General features: G+C 35.8%; 1 long non-coding RNA gene across 1 annotated transcript in view; it reads right to left on the bottom strand.

The window, feature by feature from the left end:
* LOC139357772 (uncharacterized) overlaps positions 1-25,364 on the bottom strand; it is a 179,256-nt gene extending 153,892 nt beyond the window's left edge. The window contains exon 1 of the long non-coding RNA XR_011611465.1: positions 25,229-25,364. This is a non-coding gene — a long non-coding RNA (uncharacterized lncRNA). The remainder of the gene's footprint in view (positions 1-25,228) is intronic.
* Between the last annotated feature and the right edge of the window lie 1,101 nt (positions 25,365-26,465).

Here is a 26,465-nt window from a genome sequence, read left to right as displayed (position 1 = left end):
TTCTTTTCTTTTTGTCTGCATCAGTTTTGTTCCAGGCCTGTGCTTTTCAGGAAGACATAACAATGCTAGATGTAGGTATAATAAACTACACAAATGAATGCCTCCGTCATCATGTTATATTTTGGTTTAAATATTCTGCGCCACTGCTTGACATTGTTAACTTTTTTGAATAAATGTTTAATGAAATTCTTCTTTACTAATTTAAATCCAAATTCAGAATAATATATTCTGTGAAATTACAGGTCTATGAATCAGGTGCATGTTGTCACAGCATTTTCTAACCACACATTAAAAAAATAAAACCTTTATGCCCAAAAGTCAGCGACAGTTATCCCTAAAGCTGAATGTTCCCATATCAAATGACAAAGTCCAAAGTGGCCTAAGTAACTACATATCAAACACTGAAGAATATTTGAAGTATTTTTGCTGTTTTATTTTTGTCCCCCTCTCCCAAATGTTATTCAGGTATAACATTACAACTGAGGGGTAAACAATCATTAGTTTGTTTCGCCAAATTCTGATAAGGAGATAATCTAATGTAGCTGGACCTGAAATAATCCACCTATCAAACTTGGCCTGAGATTCACTGATAGGTCAACAATGTAAAGAGAGATAGTGGATATGAGGTGATTCCACTAGACATTAATTTTAAATAGAGTTATACATCACCTGCCTACGTTGTAAGTAGTATTAAGGACTCAATAGAGGACACTTTATTTAGAAAGATTTACAGCAAAATTCTAAATTTTGCTACTTAAGAAGAATTAGAACATTTATTGCACTGTGATATTAAAAGAATTTTTTAGTGATCATATCTTCACTTTTCATCTCATATCTTAGAACACTCAGAGCAAAATTTAACAGCTGCAGTCAGTAACTGTGAATTCAGGCAGACTTATTTATGATTACCTTTTTTTATTGATCTAGGCTATGAGCTCTTGAGTAGCTTTTGCATGGTCCAGGCTTGTTTATTATTTTTACCTTTTATAAATCATATACATATATAATATATATCACATATAGTATACATATTTTATATATATATACACACACATATAGTATATATAAGTGGAAAACTGGAGTTTATTAATCAAATCAGTCTCCCACAGAATTTGGAGACGGGGAATTTTTAAGGATAATTTGGCAGGCAGGGGACTAGGGAATGCGTACTACTGATTGGTTGGGGTGAAATCACAGGGGTGTGGAAAGCAGTCCTTGTTTGCTGAGTCAGCCCAATATGAGGGTCCAAAAAAGTGATTTTATCTATTTTTATCTATGAGTAGTTGGGGAAGTTACAAATCTTATGACTTCCAGAATAATGGCTGGTTATCATGTAACTAAACCGATATCTTAGCAGAATCCAAGCCCCTCTCATAATCCTAACATTATGGCCTTTCATTAGTATTACAATGGCAGTTTTGGTCCCAAATATGGAAGGAGTGGTTTTGGGAAAGGTTATTATCATCCTTCCTCTAAGGTTAAACTACAAACAAAATTCCTCCCAAATTTAGCTTAACCTATACCCAGAAATGAAGAAGGACAGCTTGGAGGTTAGAAGCAAGATGGAGTCAACAATGTCAAAACAATATTCAGGGGGAAAAAACAATAATAGAAATATAGCATTTGTGGAATAATATCTGCTAGTGATTTAATTTAAATTAAATTCATTTAGATTAATTAAAAATTTAAAAAAATTAAATCAATTAAAATAATATCTGCTAGTGATTTTACCTAAATTAACTAATTTAATCCTGAAAGTAATACAATGATAACAGAGTTAGTAGATTTTAGAGATAAAGAGCTCAACCTTGAGAGAAGTTAACAGTTTCCTAATGTCCCTTTGTTACCCTGATTCAACCAAAGTCTCTAAATGCTAAACAGATGCTCTTCCCACCCCATCCCCATTGAGCAGGCTTCAGTCAATACGTGGGGGACAGTGGAGCAAATACACAAACTTAAGTGCTCACCAGTATAGTGTCCAAATATATGGTGTCATAATCACCTCCCCTAATAATTCCTGTTACTGTTTCACAGTGGCCTTTTTCTAAAGAGACATTTGGATTAAACTTTCATTATATCTGATGACCTCCATGTACTGTGAAAATAAACAGGAGAGGAAGAAAAGTGTGAAGGATGAGAGAAGTCAGAGGATAGCCATGGGCATGAGAAGCCAAACGATGGGAAACAACTATCTCACCTAAATGGAGTCAAGTTCCTGGCCCAGGAGGAAGCTGCATTGTCCCAGATGAAAAATTAATTTGTTTTCCTGCATGCCTCTGAGGGCTTTCACTACAGAAGTCGGCCTCTTGGAAATTCTTTCTTCCTTTCTCCCTCATTCTATTACTGTGTCTTATAGCTGTGGTCCTACCTAATCAGGTCACCCAATGCCTAAAGCACAGAAAGTTTATAATGCTGAAAAGGGAGCAAATTATCTCATCTTATTTGTTATCTCTGAGACTAATTAGTATGCAAAATGACCATTTTCCCTGAAATCTACTTTTTTCATTATCTGTGGAATGACAGAGACACCTCAAGGAAGACAACTTAGTTCGACCACCCGCTTTATCCTTTGGATACCTATGGATAAGACATGTCAGCAATGCACATTCTCCCAAAGTTATTTGAGCTGGCTGGCAGGCCATTTATAGAGCAGGTCATTTACATAAGCAAGAGCAGTGTAAAGTCGGGTGAAATCAAAAAAACCTTCTATAGTTTGGCATAGAAATTAAAACAAACAAACAAAAGCCTCCTTTAGCACTGGTTAGAATACCCATGGATTTGAAGTCTTGTTGATGCAGAGGGTACACAACGACAGGATTACTGCTGAACAAAAGCATTCGAAATGTGCTTTTTAAAGAAATCTGTATTTCTAGATTCTCTTAAAAAAAACTGGAAGATTTGACATAACTATCCCATATTTCAACATGATATAATTTCACTTGAACTTGGACCTGACATCGGATGTCTCTTTAGATTGGTCATGATATCTTCAGTTTTTTAGTCCCTACTATACATAAAATATAATCATAGCTATTTAAACTTTGCTTGCTTCTCTCAGTTACGTTAAGTACTAATTCTTGTGCCGCAGGAATTTGCTAATTCTTCCTTCAGGAAAATGCCAAAAGCAGATTAAAGCATTAGTGTGAAAATGTTAAGTGCTGTGTTTTAATGGATTTTGAATGAGACACATAATCTAACTTTTTTCTTTCATCTGTAAAAACAACTCTGTGGGTTAGTCATTGTACGAGGCAATAAAAATTTATTCTATTTAATTTCCATACAGACAGTTCAAGATTTCTGTTATCCACATTTTCTGATGGAAAAATTAAATGTGAGAAAATTTTTAAAAATTCCAAGGTTAGATAACAATTAGAGTTCAAACACAGATCATTCTTGCTCCTGTGACTTATCCAGAAGACCAAAATTTGAATCATAGCTCTATATTTACTCCAGAGAAAACCCTGCAAAAACACCATTTATCAAGAGTGTCATGAGATTCTGACAGAGAGTACCTCCCAGGCAATATGAGTTACGCAAACCCTCTGAGACTCAATTCCTTCGATTATTTTTTCCAGAGTAATATTCTTCCTGTAGTTCTTCTCATTTTCAAACTTCAAAACACCTTGCTATGTATTTTCTCCCAGAAACTTCTTAAACATGTATGGATCCTTCATTTATGCTCATACTTTTTCTTCATCCTGATCAGTTTCTCCCTTGCTTCAACTGTACTCTCAGAAGTCTCTGAACTACATGAAGACATTAAACTATTCTTGATGTTTAGTGTCATGATTGTTCTGACACAGCATTCATCACATTTTATTAGAGCTAGTTGTTTATGTTTTTGTGTATTTTACCAGATTTCGAATTACCCACAGTAGCATTTTGTCCTGTTTTTTTAACTCCCAGGAGTTACAAAAGCAAATGACAATTAAGAATTTTTAAATTAAATTGGTAGACTGAAGAAAGAAGCATATCAATAAAATAATATATATATAATTTTATATTAGTTTGAGAATTATTTTTCTAACTACATCTTTCATCTTCATTAGACTTTTTTTTCAATATCCGAGAGCCAAAATAGTTTAGTATATTTGAAATAATCAAATTTTTAGGTTGCTAAATAAGACAAAAATTGGTGAGACTAAGATATATAATGAGGCTGATACTCTGAAAGATATACTAATGGAATATAAATACTTTTTAACTATTTAGAATCTGGAGGCAACAAGAATATTGATTTTTCTCCCAAGCACACAAATTTGGATTTTTACGATAAATGACTGAAGAAATTCATTTATCAAAGATATTGCGATATAAAAGATGTATAAGATCTGATTTCATATGTTTATCTCAACTTTTTTATAGGTTAAAGAGACATTTATTGAGCATATACAATGTCCTTTGTACCAAGACTATGGAAATGAAAGACCAAAGACATGATTTCTGTTATTCAGTGACCAAGATTGATAAGTCAACAGGACATTGTAATAAAACATCAAAAGTGATATAACAGTGATAGTCTATGAATTATCTCTGTGTCCTTTGGCAAGCCATGTGATTTACTGGTTTTGATGGCTTCATCTGTAAAACAAGTTACGTGAATTAAGTACAATTTAGAGATTCTTCTAGCTCTGGTATTTATAAACATTTCTGTGAAAGAATAGTCTAATGTCTTTACATTTAAACATGTCTAGATATATTATGTAAGTCCACGATTCCAAAACTATGTGTTGAAGCATCCTGCAGTACCGTAGAGATAACTCTGAGACAGTTTAAATTTTTTGAAACAAGAGAAGAGATATTGAGTGTATTTTGAAAGCTATGTGAACTAGCAGCTTGAGATATTTCACAGTTTGCACATTAGATCCCATTGCACTCCTTTCATGAATGTGATATTTGTGCGAAGCTGGGATTTTAGTGGATGTTGGAATTAGAAGCAAACACCAGTATAAAGCAAGAAAATCACTGTGGAACAGAAAATGAGGGTGGTGGTGTCCAATCTGGTTCCAGGTTTTAGAGGCAGTACAGTACCCAAAAATCACTTTTACTAGTAAGTAATTGTAATTAAGAAGGAAAGGATTTTTAAAAATCATTTAACATATATAACATACGTATTTTGATTATTCCAATTTAGGATATACGTATTTAAGTTGTTGGAAACTTTTTAATACATATATTGAAATTGTTTGGTACTTCTGTTGGCCTAAAGCATGCCATGAAAAAATTACTGTGATGCAAGGAGCACAGTGAAATGAGACAACTTGAAAATATCTAGGGTAAATCATTTCAAATAGGTTTCTCAGTTATAAGCGAAGTGGGTATAACATTGCTGATCAGAACTATGTAGGAGTCAAACTTTCATTCAATAGATTAAAAAAATTTATACTGAGAAAAGACATATATATTTTTTTCCTAGAGTCACATAGCTGGTTAATGATGGGTTGTTCTATCTCTCCATTTTGTCTATACTAATGGTACACAGATAGGCTAATCATCCTTCTACAATCCTTTTACAAAATACATATTTCTACAAAAAGGTTAAATAGAAAAGAAACACCAGGGGCTAAATAATTTCCATAATTACGGAAATTAGGTGTGAGCACCATTCTCTTGGTAAATTGCCAATATGTCCAGCTGGTAGAAACAATTGGCCAGCTATGCATGAAGAGGACAGTGTTAATTTTTACATAAGACATAGAAATGATGATTTTATGTAAATATACAATTTTTTACACATGTATTCTCTTGTCTGATTTCTTTTTCATTTTTAAAAAATGTCACCTACCCATTGAAGTAAACAGAGAATACAGAAATAATGAAAAAAGATTACAAGCAATCTGTCATTTAATCACTCCTATACATTGATATCTTGAGGTATACCATTTAATACTTATTGCTTCCTATTAATGAACATTTAAAAATTATTGCAATCACAATGGATGTAAAATTGGTTATTAGTCTAATCCTCACCATAGCCAATTTCCATAAAGTAGGTAATCTTTATAAAAAATATTTTAATTATAGCATGTTGTTCCAATAAGCAGAATTACCATAAGCTTTTCAAAAATAATTGAACATTGTAATTTTCTTCAAAAATTTCACTATCATACCCAATTCAGTTAAAATGATGGATACATAGACATATTTGGTTTATTGTCTTCAAAATCTACATGAACCTGACAGTGAAATAATAAAAAAAGACGTAACCTCAAAACAAAATAAATAAAGGGAATGATATAAGCAGTGAAGACAGACAAGAACATTTTGGAAACTGTAAGATGAATGGGTGATTTACACTTTGTTTATGAGGGTTGAACTTCAATTATAGGTAGGGTCTACATATCCCTGAAAAATTTAGAAATGTATTTTCTCAATATTTTGAATAAAAGTAAGTTTAAATGTAGGATAAAAGGGACCCAAAAGGACAGTAGTGATATACCTTATGAAAAACAGGGGGCTCAGAAAAGTCTGCAGAAACAATTTTGAGTCACGATTTTCCTCTTCCACATTTTGTTCTCAGGACACTAACAGCCAAACTTATAGACCCCTCCCACCAGTAAGGACAGTGGATTACTTGCTCTGATCCAATTCAGTAGCCCCGCATAAAACAGCTATAGGTAGTCTCTAAGATGGTGCCATGGAAACATCCAGGTTGGCACCTCATACTGTGTCTGGAATTGGTGGGTTCTTGGTCTCACTGACTTCAAGAATGAAACCACGGACCCTCATGGTGAGTGTTACAGTTCTTAAAGATGGTGTGTCTGGAGTTTGTTCCTTCAGATGTTCAGATCTGTCTGGAGTTTTTTCCTTTTGGTGGGTTTGTGGTCTCCCTGGCTTCAGGAGTGAAGCTGCAGACCTTCCCAGTGAGCGTTACAGCTCATAAAGGTGGCGCAGACCCAGAGAGTAAACAGCAGCAAGATTTATCGCAGAGCAAAAGAACTAGCCTTCCACACTGTGGAAGGGGGAACTCCAATGGGTTGCCATTGCTGGCTAGGGTAGCCTGCTTTTATTCCCTTATCTGACCCCACCCACCTCCTGCTGATTGTTCCTTCTTACAGTGAGCTGATTGGTCCGTTTTACAGAGAGCTGATTGGTCCGTTTTGACAGAGTGCTGATCGGTGCGTTTACAATCCCTGAGCTAGACAAAGAGTGCTGATTGGTGCATTTACAATCCTCTAGCTAGATACAAAAGTTCTCCAAGTTCCCACCAGATGAGCTAAATACAGAGTGCTGATTGGTGCATTTACAATCCTCCAGCTAGACATAAAAGTTCTCCAAATCCCCAGCTAACTAAGGAGGCCAGCTGGCTTCCCCTAGTGGATCCCGCCCCTGGCCATGAAGGGAGCTGCCTGCCAGTCACATGCGGTGCGCCTGCACTCCTCAGCCCTTGGGCGGTGGATGGGACTAGGCACCGCAGAGCAGGAGGCAGCACCCCTTGGGGAGGCTCCGGCTTCGGGGGAGACCAGGGCGGGAGGGCAGGGAGGGGAGGTGAGAGTCTCAAGGTTTGAGGCTTCAGGCTCGGGCATGGCAGGCTGTAAGTCCTGGGAGGCAGCTGAGGCCTGGCAAGAATTCCAACACTGTGCGGGTGGGCAGGCACTGCTGGGGGACCCAGAACACCCTCTGCAGCTGCTGGCCTGAGTGCTAAGCTCCTCATTGCCTGGGGCCAGCAGCGCCTGCCTGCTGCTCCCAGTACAGGGCCGCCGAGCCCATGCCCACCCGGAACTCATGCTGGCCTGTGAGCACAGTGAACAGCCCCAGTTTCCGCGGGGGCCTCTCCCTCCACACCTCCCCACAAGCAGAGGGAACCCTCTCCAGCCTCCGCCAGCCCAGAGAGGGGCTCCTACAGTGCACCGGTGGGCTGAAGGGCTCCTTAAGCGTGGCCAGAGGGGACACTGAGGCCTGAGGAGGTGCCAAGAGCAAGGGAGAGCTGCTAGCACATTGTTACCTCTCAATACCATGGCATAGACCATCAAATAGGAACATAGACCGTTCAATAATCATTTCAGTGTTCCCTCAAATATAAACAATCTACAAGTGATTACATTTCTGATAAATGTCAGATAGAATAATAAACCAAAGCCAGTATTATAAAAAGAGATGATGATAAGACAAAAAAAAAACTTCAAAAATATTTTAATATCCTCAGAGAGGTAAGTAAAGTTAATATGTGAAGAAAACCAGAACATTGGGGATCATCATCCATTCAATAAATGATTTTTTGAAAAGTTGCAGACATGTTTAATGAAGACAGAGATGATATATTTATTACAAGTTGTGAAGGTAAAATGGAGAGTTTTCTAATCACAAAAGTAGAACAATATAGAGAATTGGAAGAAAAAAATAAGTAAATTAAAGATTCTTTTCAGGAGATAGCTGAATAAAAGTTGTTCCAGAACAAAGAAAACAAAGAATGGCAGGAGAATATCAAAGAAATAAGAACATTTTTCATAGTTATAAAATATAAGGTTTCTAAATAGAAAATAAAAACTGAATGCTAAGCATAAGGAATAAAATGGAATAATAGCACATTTTTGGTGAAACATAAAAAATAACAATGTCACGATCTCTAAAAGCTTTCACAGAGAATGAAAAGTCAAACCACATAAAAAGAATGAAGGAATCAAACTGGGCTCCACTTAAAAATGGACAAAGAAAACTTTTAAAATGCTAATAAGAATGGATGTCCAACCTCTATTTTTCACGCAGAGAAGTTTATAATCAATTGTAAAGGTTCATTTAAATTTATTTTCAAGTAATTATGATGGTATAGTTTAAATGTGTCCCCTCTAAAATTCTCATTTTAGTCTAATCCCTGTTGCGGTGATGTTAGGAAGCAGAGCCTTTTGGGAAGTGACTAAGTTATAAGGGCTCTGTATTAGTCTGTTTCCACACTGCTATAAAGAAGTACCCAAGACTTGGTAATTTTTAAAGGAAAGAGGTTTAATAGATTCACAGTTCTGGGGAGGCCCCAGGAAACTCATAATCATGGTGGAAGGCGAAGCAGGCACCTACTTCACAAGGTGGCAGGAGGGAGTGAGTTCAAGAAGGGGAAATACCAGACAGTTATAAAACCATCCAATCTCATGAGAACTTACTGACTATCACGAGCGCAGCATGGGGGAAACCACCCCCATAATCCAATCACCTCCAATCAGGTTTCTCCCTTGACACAGGCACATTACAATTCAAGATGAGATTTGGATGAGGACACCGAGCCAAACCATGTCAAACACCATACTCATGAACAGATGAGTACCTTGTTAAAGGGCTGGAGGGAACTGGTTTAGGCACTTTTGCCCTTCTGCTATGTGAGGACACAGATTTCCTCCCCCTCGTATGATGCAGGAACAAGGTACCATCTTGGAAGAAGAGAGACTGGGCCCTCACCAACCAGCACCTTGATTTTGGACTTCTCAGCCTCCAGAATAGGGAGAAATAAATTTTTATTGTTTATAAATGACCCGGTCTGTGGTATCTTGTTACAACAGCACAAACTGTCTAAGACAGGAGCATATTACAAATAAGCCTCTCACGGACTTAAAGACATGAAGATGCTTAGAAGATGAATATTACCAAAACGAAGTGGAAACCAAGAAAGAGGATAACATGTTGTATCCATTATGGCTCTTGGTTGCAAATGAGAAAAATTCACTTGAACTGTTTGAATGAGAAAGGTGTTCATTAAAATACATTGTTTATTCAAATACTTTGGGATGGCTAGATTGTTTGTTGACTTGTATGATACAAGGCTAGGAGCAACAGAGAGAGGGACAGATTCTAACCACTTCTGAGAACTTTCTAATGAAAATATCACTGCTCTTCCTGTTTACAGTGTTGCACTTTCATGCTCCGGACTGAAAATCAGAGGTCCCATGAACTCCAGAATTCAGTATTTCCACATGCAGCTGCCATACCACATAGCTCCCATGCACTAACTGCCAAATCAGCAGTGGGTGCAACTTATTGGATGAATCTAAGTCATATATGCCTATACCCTAGTAGAGTTTGGAAAATGTAGATTTTTTTCATGATCCATTGGAAAGGAAGTAATCACAATGTGGAAAATTAAAAGTGAAGAAAAATTTACTTAAACTTTGTTGGGGAGCCCTAAGTTAAAAATAAAATTGGTTTTAACAGTATAACAGTTGTCTACTATGCAAAATAGGTGCTATAACAAAGGAAGGAAGCAACAGGAATACGCAGATGTGAGATGAATGACAGTCCCTGGAAGATGACTATGAAGTAGGCGTTTAGCACATAAACATTAGCATCAGACAGTGGTGGCCATCAAGAGAGGCATCTCCAAGAAAAATAAATGGCTCTGTTGTATTTTCTGAAATGTTTAAACATATTAAGAGAGGATCTTCAGTGCTGGTGGAAGTCTGGACATAAATAAGTGATGTGGCTGTGTAGGCAGATTGCTGCAGATGGTCCCAGGAACATCAGTCCTCCCTGTCATCACATCTGCATAGCACTCCCCATATTGACCCTGGTGTTGGCATGTGAGTTGCTTTGGACAATGAAATATTAGCAAAATGTCACAAGCAAAGGCTTACAAAGTATGTTCTTGAACAATGGAGCTTGCCTTTCTTTTGCTGCTTTAACTCTTCTGCCATTTGAAGAAGGCCAGGTTAGCATATTGAAGATACATGACATGTTTAAAAAGCAGTCCTGAACACTAAATATGCGAATTAAGGAGTTATGGACATCCCTACCTCAACAGACTGACCAGATGATCGCAATAACATGAGTAATTCATACAAGACCATTAGAATTAGTCATCTTAGCTCAAATTTCTGAAGCACAGAAAAACAAAATGGGAAAACGAAATGTTGGTTTCACAAGTTAATAAACTTGGGGTGGTTTTTTATACAACAAAAGTAACTGAAAAATAAATGATTATTTATGTGCAAGAACCTCCCATAATTGAAATCCATAATAGCTATCATTGAATATAAAGTTGGAGGGCTAAAAGAGTGTTTAATAGAGAAAAGGAAATGCTGGCAAAGACTGGAACTTTTTAAAATGCTATTTTAGGCCTACAGGCCATTTTTTCTTCATTTTGAGTTGATTTAATAACATTTACTTGAAACTGATGACAGCCAGAGGAAAAAAAAAGTTTTCAGATAAGCACAGTAAAAAAAATGATGACTGACAAAATTGTACACAAATTAAATGATTGTTTTTATAAGTAATAAAAGTTGGGGGTAAGTTTTAATGCAGCAATACATATCTGAAAGAATGGAATATATGTGTGTAGTTTGAAATCACCTCTTTTAAACGTAAGTTATAGGTAGTTGTGTCAAAATAATAAAGCTTTCTGGATACACTCTGTTTCCTACTGTGCCAATCACTCAGCTTTGTGGCACAAAGTTAAAAAAAATAAATAAAGGCTAGGTGCAGTGGCTCATGCCTGTTATCCCAATACTTTGCGAGGCCGAGACGGGCAGATCATGAAGTCAGGAGTTCGAGACCAGCCTGGCCAATGTGGTGAAACCCCGTCTCTACTAAAAATACACAAATTAGGCTGGGTGCAGTGGCTCATGCCTGTAATCCAAGCAGTTTGGGAGGCTGAGGTGGGTGTATCACCTGAGATCAGAAGTTCAAGACCAGCCTGGCCAACGTGGCAAAACCCCATCTCTACTAAAAAGAAAAAAAATTACAAAAATTATCTGGGCATGCTAGTGGTCACCTGTAATCCCAGCTACTCAGAAGACTGAGGCAGGAGAATTGCTTGAACCTGGGAAGCGGAGGTTGCACTGAGCCCAGGATGCACCACTGCACTACAGTCTGGATGACAGAACTCCATCTCAGGAAAAAAAAAAAAAAAATTAGCCGAGTGTGGTGGTGCATGCCTGTAGTCCCAGCGACTCAGGAGGCCGACAGGATCTTATGATTTATAAGTATCTGGCATTTCCCCTGCTTGAAGTGAGAGAGAGAGAGAGACAGAGAGAGAGAGAGAACTCTAGATGTCTGCACAAGTTACCCCTCACTATTCAGTTAAGCACAGATCGGCACATACACCTCAGGAAACTACCAAAGTCAAGGCAAGGACCATCCAAAAATACTAGCGGTAACAGTGCCCAGAATTCTTATAGGGCTGGAAAAGAATTCCCACCTACCGTAATGGAAAACGTCGTGAACGTGAAGCAATGTGTAGAGTACACAGATGAGTTTTACCTTAGCAGTGGGAAATAATCACTCCTAATCTAAACAGTGCTCTGATCCTACCCAATAAATCTTAAGCTAAAGACACAAAGAACCAAATGTTTTCCAGGTGACTTAACTGTATCCCGAAAACAGAGCTGAGAAATATTTATAGGGATATTAAAATCTCTGCACTCCCAAAACATAAATCACGATGTCTGGCATCCAGTAAAACATCACCAGACCTAAAATGAACATGAAAGTATGGCCTATGCGAAAAAAAATTCATTTAAAACCAACTAAGAACTGAATTAGCACACATTGAAATAAAATCTTTTATTATTATAATTACATTCATTCCATAGGTTCAAAAAGTTAAGTAGAGATATAGAGGATATAAAAATAACCCAAATATAGCTTGAGATATAAAAACTATGATGTGTAATACAGAGTAAAGGGCAAATTTGATTATCAGGAGAAAAGATTAGTTTGATGATAATTAGATAATTTGATGACAACTAGAAAAAATCTTGAAGACATATTACTAAAAACTATTCACAGAAAATGTATAGAGAAAAAAGCAAATGAAAAAAACAGTATCAGGAAGCTATGGAACAATTTCAAGCAGTTTAATGTACATACAGTTAGAGTGCCTGGATGGTCAGGAGTAGTCAGAAAATTATCTGAAGATGTAATGGGAAAAAATTTTCCAAATTTAACAAAACGATACACCCGCATATCCAAGAAGCTAAATAAACACAAAGCAGAAGCTGTGTGAACTAAAGAGAATATTTTAAAATCAGAGGGCGGGGAAGAAAGGCATACTGTATATAGAGGAAAAAGGAGTAGGAAGATCTCTGATTTCTCATTGAGAACAGAATTGAAGTCAGAAGACAGCAGAGCAACATATTGGAATAGAGGACAAAAAATAACATAGCATTCATAATCGCCCAAACCAATAAGAAAACTAGAGATGCCAAGAATCAGAAAAAATGCAAATCATAATGAGGAGAAAAATTAGTAAATTTAAAAAAAAGAAAAACAAGAAGGGACAGATACGAGTAAACAAACAGACCCGGATATTAAAATAAAGCTTGTAACCATGGTTAAGTATTTACAAGAAAACATGAACCTAATGAAAAGAGAAATTAAATATATAAAACCAAAATGGAACATCTAGATATGACAAATAAAATATGTGAATTTAAAAATTGTACTGGAGGAGAATAATAATAGATTTAACACTGTGGGGAAAAAAATCACTGATCTTGAACATAGAACAATTAAAAAAAGAAACAGGCACTTTGAGCTTGTGTGTGATAGAATGCACTGGAAAACACAGAAATGGAATATCAGAAAAAGGGGTGAGGCAGGAACAACAGCTGAATAAATAGTGGCTGAAAGTTTAGTAAATTTGAATCTTATTTGTACAAAGATCTAAAAAGCTCAACAAATTTAGGAGAATGCCAAAACAAAGAAAAGTCAAAAAAGTCCAATCAAATCATTTATAAAGAGATAATCTTAAAATTCTAAAAACAATATTAAAAGTAACCAGAGGATCTTTTGTATGTGCAGAGTAGAAATGACAGGATTTTCTACTTATTTTGTATCAGAATTTTGCAATAAAAACACAATGTGATGATGTACTTAAATGGTGAAAGCACAATGAATAGAAACACAGGCAAAGGTTGAGTGAGCTAAGACTGTGCCACTGCCTGAGTGACAGAGTGAAACCCTGTCTCAAAATAAAAATAAAAATATGGCATTGATGAGGCAGAAAAAGTGTCTCAAAACATTGAAAATAATTAAAAACATATGCAGTTCATTTTAGGGTCTCAAAAGAAACTAGATATTAATAACAAAATTACATCTATAAAATTCCCAATTATTTGAAAAATGAAAAGCATTTTTCAGAACTCAGCAATGGTACACTTATATTTGTCCATTTAATTGTATGTAAATTTTGGCTTAAAATTTAAAAAATATAAATAAATGCTCACTTCTATTTAATAATTTGAATGTTAAACTATTCAGAGGAGCATGTCAATGTCTGCAATTTACCTTGAAATGCATCAAAAATAAGTTAGATTAATGGAAGGGTAGGGGGAGAGAGAGAATAGATATGTGATTATTTTTTATAAAAATGATGGTACAATCTAGATGGTAGAATACAGGTACTCAACTTTAAATTATTTAAATGTTATTTTATGTTTGATTATTAAAATAATTGTGAGAAGACAAAACTGACAACACAAAGTTTTTTGGACAAAATAGAGCAACTGGCACTCATATTAATACAATGGTAGTGGAAATGTAAGAGGGTTCTAACACTTTGGAAAAGTCTCTTGCCATGTCCTATACAGTTAGTAAATACTTACCATATGATTTAAAGTATGTGAGAAGATGTGCATAGGTCATATGCAAATCCTACACCATTTTACATAAGATACTTGAGGATCTGTGAATTTGGTGTCTTCAGGAGTCCTGGAACCAGTTCCCTACTGATATTGAGTGACCACTAGACTGTATTATTCCATTTATGTGGAAACCTAGAGAATATATAATTATAGCAGATCATTAGTTTTCTGGGGCCTGAGTTGGTAGAAACTGGGAAGAGCCAAGATAAATTTTGGGGATGAAGATGATGTTTTATATATCTTAATTATGGTGGTGGTCATATGAGTTTACAGATTTGTTTAAATTCAATGAATGTATGTAACTTTAAGATATGTGACTTATTTGATCTAAATTACAATCCAATAAAATAACTAAAGCACAATAAGGAAAACATAGTTTTCTGGAGCTTTCTGATACTTTCCACCTGAAATTTAACTCTAGAGGGACAGTATTGTAGTTAATAAGACTTTCTTTTGGTCACAGAGCACTTCACAGTTATTCATAGAATCATGGGATTTTGTGATTGTAAACAGTTTAATACATGGTAGACTTCGTAGGTACTGGGTAGCTAATGTTTCTATATGTATAAATTCATCAAGATAATTCATCAAGATAACTGTTGTTTTCTTGCTGTTAAGCCTTTTTCTCATTTCCTTGTAAATAATTGAGATGTGCTTTTTTGTTCCATTGCTACTGAAGATTTTTTTTTTTTTTTTTTTTTTTTTTTTGGTGAAAAACATAAGGATTCAGAAGACTGCTTTAATTAGGGAGTTGATGTTTAAAAACCTACAACCACTGAGAGGAGATACACTAAAGTATCTGTGTGGAGAGGCTAAAGTTTGGCACTTGGAGTAAAACACAGCACTGATGCTTAGTATTTAATACTTGACAGGTACTTGAGTGTGCACGTTTGCATATTTGTATGCGTGTATGTATGACATGTATGTGAGCGTGTGTGCATTCACGTGCTTGCTGCAGAAGTGTATTTGGACTACAGTGTGAGTTAAATCGGTTTTAGTATTGTGTTAGCTTCATATTGTCTTCACAAAAGAACTCTTAAATACACTGACATAGAGAATATACCAAGGCTGTGTAACACTATTTCTGCAATATTCTAGTGCTTGTTATGGAAAAACAAAGTGGCTTGTTCATGATATTTTGCTTGTTTTTCACCTTATGTATGACATTTTATATATTTTCTCCCAATATTTCTTTGCTCTACCATTGCAGAGTGAAAACTACTATCAAGTTCAAAGCACACACAGTCATTCAATAAAAGAAAAAGAGCGCACATTTATAGTGAATCCCTGGCGTGAGTATATTTTTTCCAAATTTAATTAGTGCTGTTTGTTCTCATAACTTGACTTCTACAACAAAAACATTTGGCAATAGTAATCTTTCTCAAAGATGCGAAAGTAATCAGAAAGCGTATAGTAGAGCAGAAAAGAATCAGGCATTCTTGCCTTCTAAATAAATGCTAGGTCTGCCATGGGTAAGGTGGTTGTGGCCATGAAGTTTACTAAGCATGTTAGCCCAAGCACACTTCTTTATTGTACTCTGGTTGCTAGCTTTTTCAGAAGAAATCCAGTAAAAATGTGTAATTAGCCTATTCACCAGTGGTGGTACTCAAGGCACTACAGTCTGCACAAACTAGACTAGCGTCTCAGAAAACAGGAATTTTGCAGGCTGCTTTAAATAACCCTTTACTTCTCCCCATGCTCCAAATTCTTTATGGGCAAGAGAATGTTTTGTTATGCTTTGAATCTGTATACCCAGCATAGTGCCCGAGATAGGGTAGGCAAAGGCATGTCTTTTTAATTAAACTAAGCAACATATTTACTTCGAGTATGTAAAGACCAATGCCTTATCATAAAGCATAACTCATAGACTTAGCAAGAAAAGGTCAGAACTTTCCATTGCTTAAGACAATACATTTTTGCACACAGTGATGGCCAGACTTGTTTTTGCCTAGAGAACAATCATAAGATGGTAAGTATTATATTTTTTCTGTAATCATTCATATTTCTGGGTCTTTACCATGAGCTAAATATTGTGCTAAAGATATTTACATATTCTATGTAATTTAAGTCTGACTTGAATCCAATTGATTGCAGAAACTCTCAATATCTCCATTTTTAAATTGAAGAGATGGGAATCAGAAAAGTTTAATAGCTGTGCAAAGACACAAAGCAAGTATCTACTAAGACAGGACTGGAAATCAAGAAGTTAGATACTAGAGTCCATAGTCCTAAATCCTAGATACTAGAGTCCATAGTCCAAAGTCCTTTACTGTCCCACTAAACCGATTTATTCTCCCTGCTGGTGATGGAAACATACTCAACAGAAAATAGTATCCAGCATTCCTGATCTAACTTTTCCCATCAATATTCAACTTTATTTTTTTCTTTAATTTCAATTTTAGGTTCAGGGGTACAAGTGAAAGTTTGTTACATAGGTAAACTTGTGTCATGGGGGTTTGTTGTACAGAATATTTCATCACCCATGTATTCAGCCTAGTACCCATTAAATTTTTCCTGATCTTCTCCCTCGTCCCACTCCCCACCCTCTGAAAGGTCCCAGTGTGTGTTGTTTCCCTCTATGTGTCCTTGTGTTCTCGTCATTTAGCTCCCACTTAACACATGAGAACATGTGGCATTTGGTTTTCTGTTCCTGCGTTAGTTTGCTAGGGATAATGGCCTCTAGGGAAAACTACATTTATTTTAAATGCTTGAAAATCATTTATTCATTCATTCACTCATTCACCAGTTACCACACTTATTCTATATATCATTCACTGTGCTCAAAGTTAGGAATACAAAGAAAGCCAATAATTATTTATTATACGTTGGTGCAAAAGTAATTGTGGTTTTACCATTCATGGCAAAAACTGCAATTACTTTTCCATTGGTCTGATAATATGCCTTGTTCTATAGGAGTTCACTCTCTAGTCGGAGAGGTAGTTTGATAAACAAGACATATCAGAGCACTCCGAAAGAAGGAAAACCTATAAGTCAACTCCACCTCTGCTATCAGTGAAAATATTCCTACAACCATTACCAGAGGGGGAAGAATATTCTAGGCTGAGAGCTAGAAGATGTTATGTAAGATCATTAATAGTTCTGTGGTGCCTGGCTATAAGGAGAAGATGTGTGTGTGTTTGAAATATTGAGTGGAATCTTCAGTGGGAGATAAGAATAGAAATGATGAGTCATAAGATGTAGTCAGAACACAAGATTTTTTGTTTTTGTTTTTGTTTTGTCATTGCTGTCTGTTTGTAGCAGCAATTTTAGTGCCAGGGATATATGGCCTCAAACACAAAATATTAATCTTTTAGCTTGCTTTTTAACTGATTGACATGAAAAGCAAGCATCCTCATCCCATCATAAGTTCTCACACCATCTTTAACCTCAAGAGATGACATTAAGACTGGAATACAAGGCAAGGATGTCACATTCCATGGTATCCTAGTCATTTCATATTTTGACATAGCTGCTCAATACATGCTATGGAATGTGTAATATTACTGATGATTGGTGCCACTTCAGGCCTATCTTCTAGAAGCTCAAAACCCTGTCTTTGATGCAGCCGCAATGCAATTCTCACCCGACGGTAAAGTACTCTGTGTTCTGAGTGAAATATCTAAGTCTGTTTTATGTCCTTCCAAGTCCTGCAAGTTTATTAAGCTTACACAGTGTTCTCCTTGCAGTGAAGACTGGAGCTTGCATGGAGTGTGTGACATCATTCACAGGAACCATAACCAATGCTGTTCAGAGAACGTCTACTATAATGAGTATTTATGGAAAATTAAGATATTAAATACAGATTCTCCAAAGAACGCTGTCAAGTTAAATTAACTTTTAAATAAATCACGTAAAGTTCATCTCAGACTCAGATCAATTAAGCACAAGAAAAATGTGCTTGAATATTAGAATGGAATAAAAATGGAGTAAAAATATTATAAGTAGATATAATTTATGTAGTTATTAATAGAGATAAGCTGAAATCGGACTGTGATCTGAAAAGGTAGTTAGTGTAAATAGCATGGGTTTTGAAGTCTAATGTATCTCAGTTTTATTTAATGGGTTCACCCTTATATTAGTAACCGCTGGTGATTAATTTAACTTCACTCAGTCATAGTGTTCCCATATTATAGAGCAAAAATGTAAATAATATGAGCAATCTTGTTTTGAGTATGCACTGAAAGATATTTCTAAAGCACGGTGTTTGTTACATAAAACTTCAGTGACTACTAGCTGTTATTATAATATTTATTAACCTTACATATAGTACTACATATTTCTGACATTAAAAAATAGAAGATTTTAAACATGAGATATTTGATTTCTAGCCTTAGTACAACCACTTAATGTAAATGTATATGAAAATACTCAACAGACCATAAAGCTTTTTTACAACTAAATATATATGATAAAACATTATAAACAGTCATTTGCTCATTTGATCAATATTTATTTAATACCCATCATGTGCCAGACACTTTTTTAAGATTCTAAGGAAAAATCAGTAAACAAGCAAATCAACTCTTGCCACACAAGGCATAATATCTAATGGGAAGATAAAATATAAATAACTGAAATAGAACGTTAACTAATGATAAGTTCTAGGAAAGAAATATTTGTATAAGAAGAGCAGTGATTTGAGGGATAAACAGAAGCCAGTTATGTCAAAAGCTGAAGAACATTCTAGGACAAGCAAGTGCAAAGGTTGAGCTGAGGCTGAGGAATAGCCACGGGTCCAGAGTGATCCTAGTGAAGAAGTGAACGCCACAGGCAGTGACGTGGCAGGGATGGAGAGATGTTGGTCAAAAGATAAAAACTTCCAGTTACAAGATGAGCATGTTCTGGGAATCTAATGCACAACATGATGATTTTCACTAATTATATTCTATTGTATACTTGAAATTTGCTAAGACAGTAGATTTTAAGTGTTCTCACCATACACACACACAAGCGCGTGCACACATACACACTTGTGACTATGTGAAGGGATACATTAATCAGTTTGATTGTGGAATTATTTCACAGGTAATACTTGTATCAAAACAGCACATTGTGTACCTTAAATACGTACAATTTTTTCTTGTTAATTATTCCTCATTAAAGCTTAAAAAAAACCTGTCAACCACACTTTTTTTTTTCCAAATTGTTGCATCATGCAATTCACTCTACTTTCTTTGTGCTAGTGCCAGTAAGGAGGTAGACAAAGGATGGCATGAAATATCTATACAATCACATCTATATGAAAAGAATCAGGGATGGAATACAGATTTTTTTTTTCTCCCTCAACAACTATGTGATAATAAAGAAAACAAAAATAGCAATATTTGGATGCATAATGGCAGAAAAATATCATGAATAGGATAGAGGCATGAATCTTCAGATCTTGGAGGCATAAAGAATTCTATATATTATATGTAATAAATAAAAATAAGTTCACGTATTTTAGGAAAACTTCAGAATACAAAATATGGAGACCTTACAAACTGCCAGAGAGGAAAGATATTTTACGTCATCCATTGTCTACCTCCTTACTGGCAGTAGCACAAAGAAAGGGTGAATTTCATAATGCAACGATTTTGGGGAAAAAAATATGGTTGACAGTTTTTTCCCAGATTATTTATTTTTTCCAGATTATTCATACACAAAAATGCTGTTAGACTGACAAATTTTACATAAGCCAAAATAGAATCCATGAAACCTTTAAGAGTAGTAAATTAAAGTTGTTCAGAAGCAAATCTAAAAGTAAACAAAAAGAAATATTGTCATAATTCAGAATTGACATGCAAATACCCAATGAATATATGAAGAGATTGTAAATCTCAATAGCAATCAAGAAGAGTATGATGAAAGCAAAATTGAGATACTATTGCTAAACAAAATTATGGGAGGCCATTGTTTTGGACTGGGGCCACCAGGCCCCAGCAGACCAGACTAAACAAAATGGAGTTACTCATGTCAAGTGCCACATAATCTAACTGAATCCTAAAGGAAGCAGGTAAATCCCCAGACCAGTAGTTTTCCGAAAATCGGAGATTAGCAGCAGTCAATCAGAAAGATCCCAATCTACCTGATTCAGCATAGTAAGAAATTTCCCTCTGCTTTAAATCTTACAAAAAAAGTAACCTGTAGTAACTTGATGTTAATACATCCACTTTTTTTAAATGTTCTTTTTCCTTATTCCCACTTTCCAAAATCCAACTGTTCTGTCACGCTGGGCCAAGCACTTATTCTATTTCTTAGAATGAGGTGTTACCTGCTTCTAGAATAGCAAATAAAAGCCAATGAAATGTTTAAACTAAATTTGTTGTAATTTTGTCTTTTGAAAATGTCTGGCAACTTATGAAGGAACTCCAAAGACACCCCGAGGCCCCATGGGGAATGCAGGTGAGGCACTGTTGACTGCCTTTTTGGGGATTCCTCCCTAAACCCTGAGGGTCGTGAAATCTTCTTGAGTTCAAATTCTGCTGTCTTTGCCTTGAGCTCCCTGATATTTTTGGCTTTTGAATCCAGCACTTATTTGTGCTGTGAGAGAGTGTGTGGTTTTGTTGTACCAAGAGCACATGACTTTTTGGTGATTTGCATGGTGATTGATGTGTCACTGACAGTCACTGGAGTTTTAAAGGTGATAGATGGTGGTTCCATTAAGTGGCTATTAAGGCATGAGATGTGCGAATCCAGATTTCAGATATTTAACAAAATTTGAGTTTTCTCCTTTTCTTGCTTTTGTTTTGCATGTTTACATAGGGGGAAATTATTGGCTAAGTTGGTCAAAGGCAATCTTCGAGCCAAGACATACTCCAGTGGTGGGCATGAGTCAGGCACCTAAAAGCTGTTAGACCACTAGTCAGCTAAAAATAAGACTCCCATGTTAAGATAAGCTGGGTCATGAAACTGCAAAGGTGACACCAGGTCACCTAACAGTCTCGAGAAAATTTCTGTTCCACAAAAGAATACTGTAAACATATTACAGGACCCAACACTGTGGTGTCTTCTTTTTAGTCTTTTATTTTGGCTCTAAGAGACCCAAGATTCAATGTAAAAATAAAATTCTTAATATCTAAAGAACTGAGTACTCCAACTTCTGGCGACACCTACCCTTTTAAGTATTAGGCCCCAGAAGCTGCAAACACTTACAAAAATGGCAAAATCTTACTAAAGATAATTTAGAATTACAAAGGCTATAATGGAGGACATTCCAAATGATTAAGACTGTTCATCTAAGGCATGTGTTTTAAAATAAGTACTCTTAAGTTAGGTCCACCCAGGGGTACCTATTTTAATTGCTGTACAAAAGCTTTTAAAAAGGTTTCAAAAAATTTTTGTCTCTTCAAAAGATTTCTTACAAAAGGTAAATGAAAAGATAAATGAATTAACTGATAAGAAACACTGAATCTGCAAACTTTTTCAATTAGTTACCATTCAACCCAAAAGGAGAAAAGAAAGCTAAAGTGTTTATAAAAGCTAGACCCTTAGGCAAACCCAGTTTTATTCTTTAACCACATTCACACCCTAGTTCACAGCTATCTATGCTGAATTCAGGTATAGAAGCTATCTTTCCCGTTTATTGATAGGCTCCTCTTTAAACTCAGTAATCTAGTTAAGAAACTGAAGCTCAATTTAAAAGCAAAAAGTCACAGACTACAATGAATAAACTAGCTAACAATCATTTAGGGTAATACTCAGGGAGGTTAATCAAGAAATGGGCAATGGTCCCTTGACTCAGTCTCCTTTTGGAGTGGATAAAGTGGTCAGGGGTAAAGAAGAGAGATATCCTTAGAGTAAATAAATGTCTTGGAAAGATAAATGGCTCCAAAAGATACAGGAGGGTTTGTGGAAAAGTTTGGGTGTGATGGTTAGTGTTTTGTGAAAATTTTCATGAGCAACTCAAGCACAATTATTAAAAACAAGTAAATTAGATGAGTGCAAATGGGATAAAAGTTCACAAATGAACCTTTCATGGTTTCAAAAAATATTTTTTGGTAACTTAAAGTTTTAAATTTATATTATGTTAAGTAACAGATATTCATTAAATGTCCGAGTGATTTCTAAGTAGGTTCAAATGCTGAAATCTTAATTGCTAAATATACATTTAAATTTATATGTTTAGGGATCTTGTATTTATACAGTGTAGATAAGTTAAATATATTTGGATCTGTTAATAAACATGAAAACTTTTATTAGCATGTATATTCTATAAATTATGATTATATTACCAAAGCTTTGACTGGGATGTCATATTTGAGAATGTGCATAGGACACCTGGCTTCAAGTGTTGCCAGCCTTACAGTGAATACAAAAATTTCACTGATTGGCAGGCCCAAGTACCTGAGGATATTTCAGAAACTTCAAAAAGAGAATTCACTCTAATATATAGGTACTAAAGGCAAAGTCTGAAGTCTGCTGTGGTTTGGCTTTCTAACCTTGAGAAACTTTTAAAAGTCTAATCTGGGATTACTTATACAAAATTCCAGCAAAGCAAACTCATTAACAGCCTATGTGGTCAATCACTGTTCTTTCTGCACTTACTTTAATTATAAGGACAAGCTTGATGAGATTAAACTTATTTTTCAAACAATCTATCTGACTGTCTTAGATTTGAGTAGAAATGAGGATGACTAGAGAAAGAAAAATGATGTTTCAGAAGAAAACTATAGTATACCTGTTATTAGATTTTAACTGTATTCATTGTTTTCCATTATCTACCTGTAGACTGGACTGGATCCTGAATTCTTCTACGTTTCTCCAATTTTTTTTTTTTTTTTAACTTTTATGACTTGGAATCACAAGGAACAGGAATTATTTTGTCCGTGAAACTTTATAAGCTGGAGATGGATAAGTCAATGTAAATTTCAAAGGACAACCCTTGTACCTGATGTGTGAGCCACTCATAGAATTCACAGAAATACCCAATGTTATAACCAGAGACATTCAAATTGCAAACAAAGGCAAGAAGCTGATGATGTCATTTTGTGGGCAGCTTTTCCCAAGTCATTGGAACAAGACTTCCCATCATAATGAGACTCTAACTCTTCTCAATTTTTTTCTTTGCTTATGCATACCTCTTTCACTTGTCAGAATAACCCTGTAGTTAGAATTTCAAATTCCCTAGCTTCATTGAGTAACTTCACCAATGGCAAATGAAGGGTCAGTATGGGCTAAGAATTTTAATGGTACCTTCATCACTCCATAACCCATCAGAAGCAGAATATTGGTTCACTCCCCTTAACCTACAAAATAAGGAGAATATTACTAGGAAGCATTAACCCTTCTGGATGAGCATTATTTTTCAGGTACCTTTTCCCATGGCTAGGAGTAGGTACAAATGAGTCAAGGATTTGAAACGTGTTTCTCACAATAGCCTCTATAGCAAACTCTACTACAACAGCTATAGTTGCACAACAGACTTTTCTAAATTCTCTTGTTAGAATTGTACTAGATAAGAGAATTGCTCTCAATTACCTGCTGGCTGAACAGGGAAGGTTCTGTGAGGTGGCTTACACTTCTTAATTCACATAGGTAAGTATGTTGGGCATTGTAGAAACTCAGTGGCAAAAAATTAATCAATAAGCTATTTGGTTAATATGGGTAGATTTCTAATCTGATTTATTCTTTGATCTATTAAATTTTAGTTGATTTGTTTTATGGGAACCCTGGCTAATATGCATTCTCCAAACTCTGTATTATTCTTCTGATAGTCATAATAGTAGTGTCTCTGGTATTCCGTATTCTCTCAAAAGTTTTAATGTCTGCATGCAGCCATTCTTTGAACATTAAATGGTCCTTCTCTGGCTACATCAACAAAAATTCAAAGCGACATATAACAAGGAAACTGTGACCTATGAATGATATGTTGAGGCTAAAAACCAAGAATGGTGGTAACTGAGAGTAGCGATAACATATTAAGTTTTTGTCACACTGGCACCTAGGTGACGGCCTGACTAAACAGGGGGAAACGTTAAATAAAATTATGAGAGGCCATTGTTTTTGACTGAGTTTATGTAACAGGCCCCAGCAAATCAGACCAAACCAAAATGGAGTTACCCATGCTACGTGCCACATAATCAACCTGAAAATTTAAAGAAACAGGCAAATAATCAAATAGATCAGGTATGTTTTCTGAAAACAGATTCATGGCAATGGATCAGAAACAGCCAGTGTACCTGAGTCAGCATAATACAAATTTTCCCTCTGTTTTTACAACTATTAGTAAACTACAATAGCCTGATATAAATGAATCCACTTTATTTATTGTGCTGTTTCCTTATTCTCACCTTACAAAAACCAAACGCTTGATCTCGCACAGCAGAACATTTATTCTATTTTTAAGCATGACGTATTACCTGATTTTAGAATTGCAAATAAAAGCCAATTAGTTCTTTAAACTAAATTAGTTGTAATTTCATCTTTTGACACCTCTTTATAATCATCAAATTAAGACCTGTGATGTGACAAGATAGACTGTCAAATCTGGCAATTCCAATTTTTATGGAAAGTAAGATACTAGAGCAAGTCAGCTTTGGGACTGTCATAAAGTCTCTCATTTACATGAGAAAAAGACAAGAACTGTTTCATAACAAACTATTATATGCTAGTGTCTGTTTCTTATTGTGATTAACATTCTGAATATTCTAGTTTTTGTTCTGCAATTTGAATTTAAATTGTACCTGTTCAGGCGCCGTGCGGTGGCTCACGCCTGTAATCCCAGCACTTTGGGAGGCCGAGGTGGGCGGATCACGAGGTCAGGAAATCCAGACTATCCTGGCTAACACGGTGAAACCCCGTCTCTACTACAAATACAGAAAATTAACCCGGCGTGGTGGCGGGCGTCTGTAGTCCCGGCTACTCGGGAGGCTGACGCAGGAGAATGGCGTGAACCCGGGAGGCGGAGCTTGCAGTGAGCCGAGACTGCGCCACTGCCCTCCAGCCTGGGCGACAGAGCCTCTCAAAAAAATAAATAAATAAATAAAAATAAATTGTACTTGTTCATTGAGACATACATATATGTTAACTTAAACTATTTACTTGAGGATTTTCCCATTTGTTTAACTTTGTGCTTTCAGCTAATCGGGCCCATATATTTGCTGATTCAGAAGAATAAATTTTCCTCTTTTGCCAATAAGAAAATTGGCTCAGCATGTTATGATTGTCTTCACTTTTTAAATTTGTCTGGTTTTAGATTATCATGATATCTTGCTTCTGGGTTACCCTAGTAACTAATCCTCTCCAAATCCCTTTCATTTGTCTAATTATCTACATCTTCATCTCTGTCAAAGCAAAGTTTCTATTTACCAGGTGACCCATATGCTGCTCAATTTTGTTGATTACTTAAAAAATAAGTAAAACAATCACTCTTTGTTGTCTTCGTTAACATTGAATAAATGCGTTTGCAAAGTTGAATGGATTTTTTTTAATATATATAGTTGAGGTGAACTTCAGACTCCCACTTTCTCATTCTACTTATAGGGAACTGAGTTTTATTTATAAATTCATTCATTCAACAAATAGTTATTAAACCAGTGTATCTATTATGATGCTGTCTATGCTGGGCATTAAGATGAATAAGATGTGGTCCAGGTTATATGTAGATAAGTGGGGGTCCGGGGTAGGTACAAACAATGAATAATAATGCATAGTGTATTAGCTTTTACACTGATACAAAGAGCTACCTGAGACTGGGTAATTTATATTAAAATAAAAAAGGTTTAGTTGAATCACAGCTCCCCATGGCTGGGGAGGCCTCAGGAAACTTACAACCGTGGCAGAAGGTGAAGGGGAAGTATGGCAGCAGGACGGGGTTGAGAGGGAAACTGCCACACACTTTTAAACCATCAGATCTGGTGAGAACTCACTCACTATCACAAGAACAGCATGGGGGTAACTGCCCCATGATCCAATCACCTC

The sequence above is a fragment of the Macaca nemestrina genome, chromosome 13, assembly GCF_043159975.1.
Source record: "Macaca nemestrina isolate mMacNem1 chromosome 13, mMacNem.hap1, whole genome shotgun sequence".
Lineage (NCBI taxonomy): Eukaryota > Metazoa > Chordata > Mammalia > Primates > Cercopithecidae > Macaca > Macaca nemestrina.
Note: the sequence above shows the minus strand (reverse complement) of the source record. Positions and strands in the feature narration are given on the sequence as shown.